Here is a 10,199-nt window from a genome sequence, read left to right as displayed (position 1 = left end):
ACTTTCTTTCATGGCTCCCACATTTCTTAGGCTAGATAAGAATAATTGCCATCTTAGCCTTGAGCTTGAACCTTTTGTAACCTGAAGTTCTTTCTAAGCACGCGTAATAAGCTAATGCATATAAGCCTATCCGCCCCGCATACTTAAGTAGTTAATTATAATACACATGCGATGTATGATGTGACGTATTCACATACATGTTTGTATGAACCGGAAATGAGTTGTAAGAGTTCCTGCTTCTGTACACGTGCTCAGGAGAGAGGGGATAAAAGCCTGCTGAGAAGTGTTCCCCGCGGGCAGAGGGTTTTGATCTTTTGTCTTCTCTCTCTGACCCTATTTGCAAATATATACCTTTTGTATCACCAACAATGTGTGCCTAAAGGATCATTAATATTCATTGAGCCTCCAAAGAAACAAACCGTGATTTTTACATCAAAATTGGCACCCAACATGGGGCTCTTTGGCTGACTCCGGAGTCCATCGGCGCGTCGTCTCTGCCACCCTGGGGGGTGCGCACTGAGCCTTTCCTTTTTGGCTCGCCCGGGGGGGGCTTGAGCCGTGAGTCAGGACATCCGGAACACTAAGGGCTCCTATGCAAATTTTGGGTTTTTTTGGAGTCTCCAGGTACACATTTTTGGATTTGGATCGAGATCTCTGGGGTATCTGAGTGAGTATACGAATTCCCTTTGCCCAATCTGGTGTATGGATCCAAAACAAAGGATGTGTATGTTTGCTGAGAAACTCTGGGCTTGGCTTTCATTGTAAATCATCTGTTGTTAAGAGGTCTTTTGGTATTTGGTGTGCCTTGGGTGCACTCTTGTGGGCAAAATGGGTATGGGTCGCTCCCGTGTAGAAAATTCAGATGCCCCTCTAAGGTGCTTATTACGTCATTTTAATAAGTTTGCAAGGCCGGCCGATTACGGAGTAAAAATGAAAAAAGGTGATTTAATTAAGTTTTGTCAACTCGAGTGGCCAACATTTGGGGTCCACTGGACCCCAAAAGGATCCTTTGTGCTAACAGAAGTGATAGCTATCCATGAAATTGTTATGCAGAATGGGTATTGGAATCAGTTTCCTTATATCGATTGTTGGTTGTGGGTGGTTCAAAATCAGCCACCTTGGATTAAGAGTTACTTAGCAAAGTCTCATGTGATGGTTGTTAAGGAAAAGACTCGGGGGGGGGGCCGCCTGTACTTCCTGAGTCTAATGGGGGGGAAGATTCTGAATTGGCTGAGTACCGGACCCGCACTCCGGTTGCCCTGTCAGGTAGCGAAGATGAGTCAGACGCCTCCTCGGGATCCAGTCCTTCTGCACCACCGCCCCCTCCCTTAGAGAGACCACCACCGACGTTCCAAAGCATACCTAATGAGTTAGAGCGTGAGCCTCAGCCAAGTGCCTCATCTGAATCAGGGAATAAGGGTTATTATTTGCGCAAGCCTATAGAGTCACAGCCGGTGCTGAACTGTCCGATGCGAGAGGTTATTGGAGAGGGGGGCAATGCAACTTTTGTCTACACCTCATTTAGCACTTCAGATTTATTTAACTGGAAGAATCAGAGTCCCTCTTTTCGTGAAAACCCTGAAAAGATGAGGGACCTGTTTCGATCTATTGGGCAGACTCATCGACCCACTTGGGCTGATGTCCAGATGATGCTCCAGACCCTCCTAACCCCGGAGGAGAGGAGATTAGTGTTGGGTACAGCGGAACGTATTGCAGCAGCCAGAGTTGAGTCAGAGGGTGCTGCTGGTCATACTCTGCATGATACCTACCCTGTAGAAGAGCCAAGATGGGACAATCATACTGCCGAAGGCAGAAAGCTGAGTGCACGGTATCTGGGAATTATAGTGGAAGCAATGGGAAAGGCAGTGCCTCAGGTTACCAATCTGTCTAAGTTGTATGAAGTGAGACAGGGAAGAGAGGAGGATCCCTCAGCTTTCCTTGGGAGGCTGTATGAGGCGTTTCGCAGGTTTTCGGATCTGGATCCAGAAGCCCCAGATAACCAGTGCATGGTAAATCTTATGTTTATTGGTCAATCTGCTGCTGATATCCGTAAGAAGTTACAGAAAACTGAGGGAGGTGCTGGGAAACCGATTTCAGAGCTGGTGGAAATTGCATATAAGGTGTATGGGAATCGTGAGCAAGTGCAGGAGCGCAAGGAGGATAAAAAGGCTCAGCGACAGATGGCAGCACTAGCAGCTGCTATAACTGGAGGGAACTCTGGAAAGGCTGGGATACAGAAGGGGAAAGGAGAAAGAGTGGGAGCAGACGTTTGTGCTTATTGCAAAGAGAAAGGACACTGGAAGAGGGAATGCCCGAAGTTGAAGGAGAAGAGAGAGAGGGAACCGAGAGGTCACCTCATGCGGGCAGAAGACAAGGGTGAGGATTCAGAATGAAGGGGACAGGGATCTAAGACCACTACCCTTTGGGTTGGAGCCCGAGAAGATCCCATGGTAACCATTAGGGTTGGTGGCAAAAACTTTGAAGCCTTGGTGGATACTGGGGCTACATTTTCAATGATTCCAGAAAAATCCCCCTGTGCAGGAACTAGTGAACAGCATGTACTTGTAGAAGGGATTGAGGGAACGCAATCCCGACTCCCTGTTTGTAAACCACTCCTCACCAAAGTGGGGGACCATTTGCTCGAGCACTCCTTTGTGTATTCTCCAAGTTGCCCGGTTGCACTCCTTGGGCGGGACTTACTCACAAAATTGCAAGCTGAGATCTTTTTCAGAGACGATCAGATGGTGGTCCAGCTACCTGTCAAGCAGAGCTCGAACTATCAGATGGCTCTCCTGGAGGACTGACGCCCTGCAGTAAGTCCAGAAGATCACATGACTGGAGTAGACCCCTCGGTATGGGCTGATGGAACCCCTGCGCGAGCTAAGTCCATCTCCCCGGTAAGGATTGTACTCAAGGATGGGGAGGGACCCGTTCGGGTAAAGCAGTACCCACTCAGCCGAGCGGCCAGAGCTGGACTCAAGCCGTTCATAGAGAAATACAAGAGGTACGGATGGCTAGTGGAAGGGTCCTTTACCCTATAACACCCCCATCCTTGGAGTGCCGAAGGCAGATGGGGTCTCATACAGACTGGTCCAGGACCAACGGGCAGTAAATAAGAAGGTCCTTTCAGACCATCCTGTAGTCCTGAACCCTCACACGATTTTGACACAAGTACCGGGGGAAGCTGAAATATTTTCAGTGCTAGATTTGAAAGATGCTTTCTTCTCTATTCCCCTTCACCGAGAGAGTCAAAAATTGTTTGCTTTTGAATGGGAGGATCCAGACACTTTCCATAAAGCCCAACTCATGTGGACAGTTCTCCCACAAGGATTCGTAGCAGCCCCCCATATTTTCGGACTTGCCCTTCAGAAGGATTTGGAGGAGTGGAAGGGATCACACCCCGCAGTGACTCTCCTCCAGTATGTGGATGACCTGCTAGTTGCAAGCCCAAACTTGCAGCTCTGTGAGGAAGCCACCAGGTCACTCCTAAACACTCTGGGGGGAAAAGGATATAAAGTCTCTAGAGAGAAAGCCCAGATATGTCAGCCTGAAGTCATATTTTTGGGATATAAGCTCTCAAAAGGAGTCAGAGCCCTGAGTGCAGATCGCATACAGGCAATCCAAGGTCTAACCCCACCTAAGTAACCCAAGGAGCTGCAGGCATTCCTAGGGCTAACTGGGTTCTGTCGACTATGGATACCAGATTATGGTGGGAAGGCTAGACCGCTGTATGAATCCCTGACTAAGGAGAGTCTCACTAAATGGAAATGGAATAAAGAAATGCAGCATGCCTTTGATCTGCTGAAGGCAGCATTAACCCAGCCCCCTGCCCTGGCCATCCCAAACAGTAAAAAGCCATATCGACTGTATGTTCATGAGAATCAAGGGGTTGCATCAGGGGTGCTGACACAGCCATCGGGCCCGACCTGGAGACCCGTGGGATATTACTCAAAGGTTCTAGATCCAGTTGCACTCGGGTGGCCAGCCTGTCTTCGGGCTGTGGCAGCCACAGCAGTGGTTGTTGAAGAAGCCCAGAAGATAGTCATGGGTGCGGATATGGAAATACTCACTCCTCATGGAGTTCCCCAGATCCTAGGGACTGAGGGAGGGAAATTTCTTAACCCCTCCAGACAATCACGGTATGAGATATTTTTGCTCTCTAATCCAGGACTTCCTTTCAAACATACTACAGCCTTAAACCCTGCAACCTTGCTGCCGGAGCCAGGGAAACCGACGCATGACTGCCTTGAGGTCCTGAATCAAACTATGCAGGTGCGACCTGATCTTGCTGAGGACCCAATTGAGGACCCAGATGTTGAATACTTCGTAGACGGCTCCAGCTCTGTCATCGATGGAAAAAGACGAACAGGATGTGCAGTGGTAACCTTGGATAAGGTAGTATGGAGGGAGTCATTGCCGAGCTCATGGTCGGCACAGGCCGCGGAACTCACTGCGCTCACCCGAGCATTACAGCTGGGGACAGACCAGCGGGTTAATATATACACTGACTCTCGCTATGCTTTTTCTACAGTCCATGCGCACGGACTATTGTGGAAAGAAAGGGGTTTCATTACGGCCTCTGGGAATAAGATTGCTAATGGCCCCCAGATTATCAAGCTACTAGAGGCACTCCACCAGCCTAAAGAGGTAGCAGTCATTCATGTGCGGGCCCATGGGAAGGCTGCTGAGGAAAAGCATAAGCTTGGAAATGCAAAGGCTGATGCAGCAGCAAAGGAAGCTGCATTTATTGGGGGAGAAGCGGAAGGGGTATCCAAGCAGGCCATGTCCCATGCCATATGGCCAGACGTCCAGGATTTAGTCCCGCAGTATTCCCCTGAAGAAGATAAATTTGCACAGAAAGCTTGTGCAGAAAAGAACTCCTGGGGTGGTGGATAGTACCAGGAGGGAAAGTCATGATACCCAGGCCATTACTTCGGAGGTGCTGCAACAGCTCCATGCAAGAACCCATATGGGAGGTTTGGCCATGGGTGATCTAGTGATCCGCCAAGCAGTAGCCCCAGGGCTATATGTAGAAGCTCAGCGCATTGCTACCAAGTGCATCACATGCCAGAAAGTAAACCCTCGAAGGAAACCCCCTGTGCCAATGGGAGGTAGACCCTGGGCAGCGTACCCTGGACAGGCATGGCAGATTGATTTTGCCGAGCTCCCACGGTCCGGACATCACGGGTTTTTACTTGTCATGGTAGACCAGCTCTCTGGTTGGGTCGAGGCCTGGCCCACCAGAACTCCCACTGCGGCTACAGTAGTGAAGTATTTGTTGCAGGAGATCATTCCACGGTATTCCCTGCCTGAGTCCATTGAGTCGGATCAAGGACAACACTTCGTGGGAAAAGTGGTTCAAGAAGTCGCGCAAACTCTCAAGGTTACTTGGAAACTACACACACCATGGAGACCACAGAGTTCAGGACAAGTGGAACGCATGAATAGGACTTTAAAGACTCTGCTCACCAAAATCTGTATTGAAACACGCCTTAAGTGGCCTCAAGCACTGCCGCTCGCCCTTACTAGCATTCGAAACACTCCCCGACGGGGCCTCAAATTGACCCCATATGAAATTATGTTTGGCAAGCCCCCTCAAGTCTTACCTCCTGGGATGCGAGAAAATGTAACTTTTGAATTAGGTAATAGTGAACTTCATATGTACGTTATTGCTTTGCAGTCTGTCTTGTCTTCTCTTCACAGGTATGCAGCCTCCTTTCAGCGCCTGCCTTTAGATGTACCGGTACATGACTTCTCCCCGGGAGACTGGGTCTTGGTGCAGCGGTGGAAAAAGGAACCTTTGACTGAGAGGTGGAGTGGCCCTTTCCAGGTACTGCTAACAACCCACACCGCTGTAAAGATTGCTGGCCATGACAGTTGGATACACCATACCCATGTGAAACGACATCCACAAGCGTCAGAGGACAACAACTCCCAAGACGAACTCACTCCGGAAGCTGAGTCGTCTTCGGAACAAGAAGCCAGCAAGTGGAGCTGTGAACCTACTGGTGATCTCCAAGTGCGCCTGAGACGGCTTAATCAGAGCTCAGAAAATTAGTCAAGAAAGTAAAAGGGAAAATATGGTGGGAATCTTAATGTGCCTTGTTGTTATCTGCATAATGAAAGAAGCAGGATTGCGTAGCCTTAGCCACTGGCCTATGCCCCCGCTTTCCCCAATTGTTTCCCCAGGGACAAATTTGTATGTTGACATGATAGAAAGAATTGCAGGTACTTTTAATCTTACCAACTGCTGGGCCTGTGGGGGGCTCCGGGAGGCCGGAGGCCAGTGGCCTTGGAGGGCTTTTCCTTTGGCCCCGAAGTGGCTAGTAAGTAGTAAGGCAGATGTTAAGAGTACTAGTCAAAAATGGGATGAGAACCACAGTTGGGAACTTTCCCAAGTGGCATTGGGAGAGTATTGCATCAGTAATAATGGTACAGGAAAAAGGTTGGGACACAGCCGTTGCATATGGACTTTAAAAGTAAGGTGGATGAACCTTACAAAATTAGAACGGTTTTATTATCCTAATAGCCCAGGGTATAATCGACTAGTGTGGCAGCATCCTAATGGAACAATTGTGTGGTTTAATAAGTATTGGAGTGCCACAAATCGAAGTGATGATCGGACAGATTGTACAGACAAGAACCAGGATGGGCTATGGGAATGTTCCATGAAAGGAGGCCACGCAGTTGCTGGTCCTTTGGGTCCAGAAGGAGGCTTGGGGTTTCCCGAGATGCCCTATGGTTGGGCCCCTCCAAATGCCACCAATAGAGAAAATAGGGCCTTAAGAGGATACTATTGGATTTGTGGACGACGGGCCTATACAATACTACCACAAGGGTGGACAGGAACTTGCTATATGGGAGTAATTGTACCAGCTTTCTTTTTGTTACCGTCTGCGGTTGGAAATAAGCTGGGAGTCTCTTTGTATGATGATTGGAAAAGGGCCAAGAGAAGTATTGATGTAAGTTTGACACAGGGTGGCTCCCAAAAGTGGAAGGAGGATGAGTGGCCTCCTCAGAGGATTATTGAGTATTATGGACCGGCTACATGGGCTAATGATGGGAGTTGGGGGTACCGGACACCAATATATATGCTAAATAGAATCATCAGGTTGCAGGCAGTCTTGGAAATAATTACCAACCAGACTGCCACTGCTCTCGAGTTATTGGCCCGACAGAGTTCTCAGATGAGAGCAGCCATATACCAAAATCGGATGGCCTTAGACTATTTACTTGCAGAGGATGGCGGAGTCTGCGGAAAGCTCAACCTTTCTAACTGTTGCCTCCAAATAGATGACAACGGAAAAGCGGTCTTAGAGATTGCCAAAGAGATTAGGAAAATAGCCCATGTACCAATACAAACGTGGGAAACCACATGGAATAAGGACTGGTGGTTTCAATTATTTGGAGGACCTTGGTGGAAAAAAGTAGGATTTGTGCTTTTGTGTGCTCTGACTGGTTTGATTTTTATCCCTTGCCCTATTCCTTGTCTTACTAGATTGATAACCACCACAGTAGAAGGAATGCAGGTCACAGCAGTCCCTTTGAAAGCACAGACTGTAGCAAAAGTCATGGTCCTCAGAAAAATTCCTCGTAATTATCTTGATATGCCCAAATGAAGTAAAGAGCAGAAAGCATCTTGAGGGGGGATATTGTTAGAAATATTATTAAAAATGCATTATTAATAGTGTTGTTAGAAAAACACAGCTGCTAGCTCTCCTTGTCTCCTTGGTGGGAGGGGGTGGGGGTTGGAGATTGAAGGGAAAAAAAAGCTACTAAGGGCTCTTTGTACTAAGGTATCACTCTCTCTTTGTTCTGCAAATTTACTATCTCTTTGTTACACTAAATCACACTTTCTTTCATGGCTCCCACATTTCTTAGGCTAGATAAGAATAATTGCCATCTTAGCCTTGAGCTTGAACCTTTTGTAACCTGAAGTTCTTTCTAAGCACGCATAATAAGCTAATGCATATAAGCCTATCCGCCCCGCATACTTAAGTAGTTAATTATAATACACATGCGATGTATGATGTGACGTATTCACATACATGTTTGTATGAACCGGAAATGAGTTGTAAGAGTTCCTGCTTCTGTACACGTGCTCAGGAGAGAGGGGATAAAAGCCTGCTGAGAAGTGTTCCCCGCGGGCAGAGGGTTTTGATCTTTTGTCTTCTCTCTCTGACCCTATTTGCAAATATATACCTTTTGTATCACCAACAATGTGTGCCTAAAGGATCATTAATATTCATTGAGCCTCCAAAGAAACGAACCGGGATTTTTACATCAATTGGGTCAGATATCCAAAAGGTCAGACCAAACTCAGGGTCCATGGGCAAGCGAGGTCAAGTATCTAGAGTGTCAGGAAGCCAGTAGCAGAAAAAGTCAAGGATGCAGCAACCTGAGCACAAAGTTGAACCTTGCTACCAAGGCACTTCCTCTTTCAAGTCAGATTTATATTGGAAAGGGTGAGTGGGTCAGCTGACCATGGCTGGCCACTTTGGTGGCAAAAAGTGGGTGTGTGGTTAGGGTTCTGGCCACTTGTGTTTACCCTACTGCCCTGCTGAAGCAATGGCAAGTTGGGATAAGCAGCTGTATTAAATAGGCCAAGGCCCCAGGTTCAAGGCTAAAGCCTGGCAGGAGCTTTACCTGCTTTCTTCTCGTAGATTTCATTAGGGCTGGAAGGGACCTTGGAAGATCATCAAGTCCAGCCCCCCACCCAAAGGGCAGGAAATCAGAAGAAGTCACCATCTTCAGTGGAGTTTGTGTTCCTATAGCCTTTTGTAACAAGCACTTTCTCAGGGCTGCAGTGCATAGTCTTGTACACTGAATACAGAATGCTCCAACACTCACTGGAGCACAAACTGGAACCCAGGCAAGTGCCTTAGGCCGTGTGTAGATTAAATGGGGGTGGGGTGCACGATGCTTTAAAGTGGACTAAATGCTTTTATACTGTTTTAACGGTGTTGGTGTTTGCATGCCTCAGCGGCATATTGTGCATTAATTCCAGCCACTGTAGGAATTAGGCAGCATAAGGCACCTTAAATGACTTGGGGCACAGCAAACCAAAAATCTGAGGAGTTTTAGTTTGCTGCCCCTACAGCTGTGGAGTGAAGCACAGGACTCCGTGCAGCTCCATGGCTCTGCAGGAAGCCCTGCAGCAGCCTGGGAAGACAGGCTCCACCCAAGAAAAACAGCGAGCCTCATCTTTTCCACACACCCCCCAGCTCCTGGAGCCTGCCTGCATGCATGAGCTGCACAGGGGCCCAGTGCTTCCCTCCATGGCTGCAGTGCCCCCCAGAACCACCCAAGCCGGGTGCCTGCAGGCAGGTGCCACCTGGGGGGTGTCGCTGCTGCTATGAAGGGAAGCAGCAGTCGTCCCCACTGGCAGCTTGCCCTCCCCTTCCCACCACTGGAGAGGCAGGTTAAGTCAGGTGTGTGCACAACATGGGGGTTTAATCAGCCCTAAATTGAAGCAGTGTTTTTAAAAGCCCACCTGTTCAATTTAGGGCCCCCGTTTCATCTACACACACACACAAACACTAAGCTATAAAATCTTACTCTTCCCTTCTCTATCATTATTTAATTATTTCACGCAAAGTGAAACAGCTGCAACAAGGCAGATTCAGAAAACCCCACCGTCAGCTGCCCTATAGCCTGACAATAAAAACATTCATCTAGGGCAGAGCACAAGAGTGCCACAAGTGACCCATGGCAGAATGGGATGGGACAAGTAAATGAGGCAGATGGCTTGGAACAGAAAGCAGGGCAGCAGACCGGGCAGAGGAAGGGCACTTGAGGGGCAGGGCTAATTTGTGGCATTCCTCCCTGTGAGATGGCGTCTCCCACTGTTCCAAAGAATATGGGATGGGGGACAAATGGAGAAGCAGCACAGGACCCTGGGAGAAAAGTGGTTGATCCGGGAAGGGCCAATCAAGCTACCTACTGTGGAGTGAGAATCCCAGTAGTGCTGGAGGGGCAGCAGCCAAACTCCACACGGCCTCAGCAACACTTTAAGAGCATGTGTCAGGTGCAGGTGGGTGGGCATCAGGCCGTTTTTGGTATAATCAGAAGCCCCAAGCCAGCTCCAGCATGGCAGCCAGCTGAGAGCCTGCATGCCAGGGAGGATCAGCATCTTGAGGAAAGCCAGCACGCCGGGGAGAGCAGGCACCCTGGGAATAGCCTGCACGCCAGGGAGAGCC

This window comes from Crocodylus siamensis, chromosome 5 (genome assembly GCF_052110815.1).
Source record: "Crocodylus siamensis isolate JL-2025a chromosome 5, ASM5211081v1, whole genome shotgun sequence".
NCBI lineage: Eukaryota > Metazoa > Chordata > Crocodylia > Crocodylidae > Crocodylus > Crocodylus siamensis.
This window is presented reverse-complemented; position numbering follows the sequence as displayed.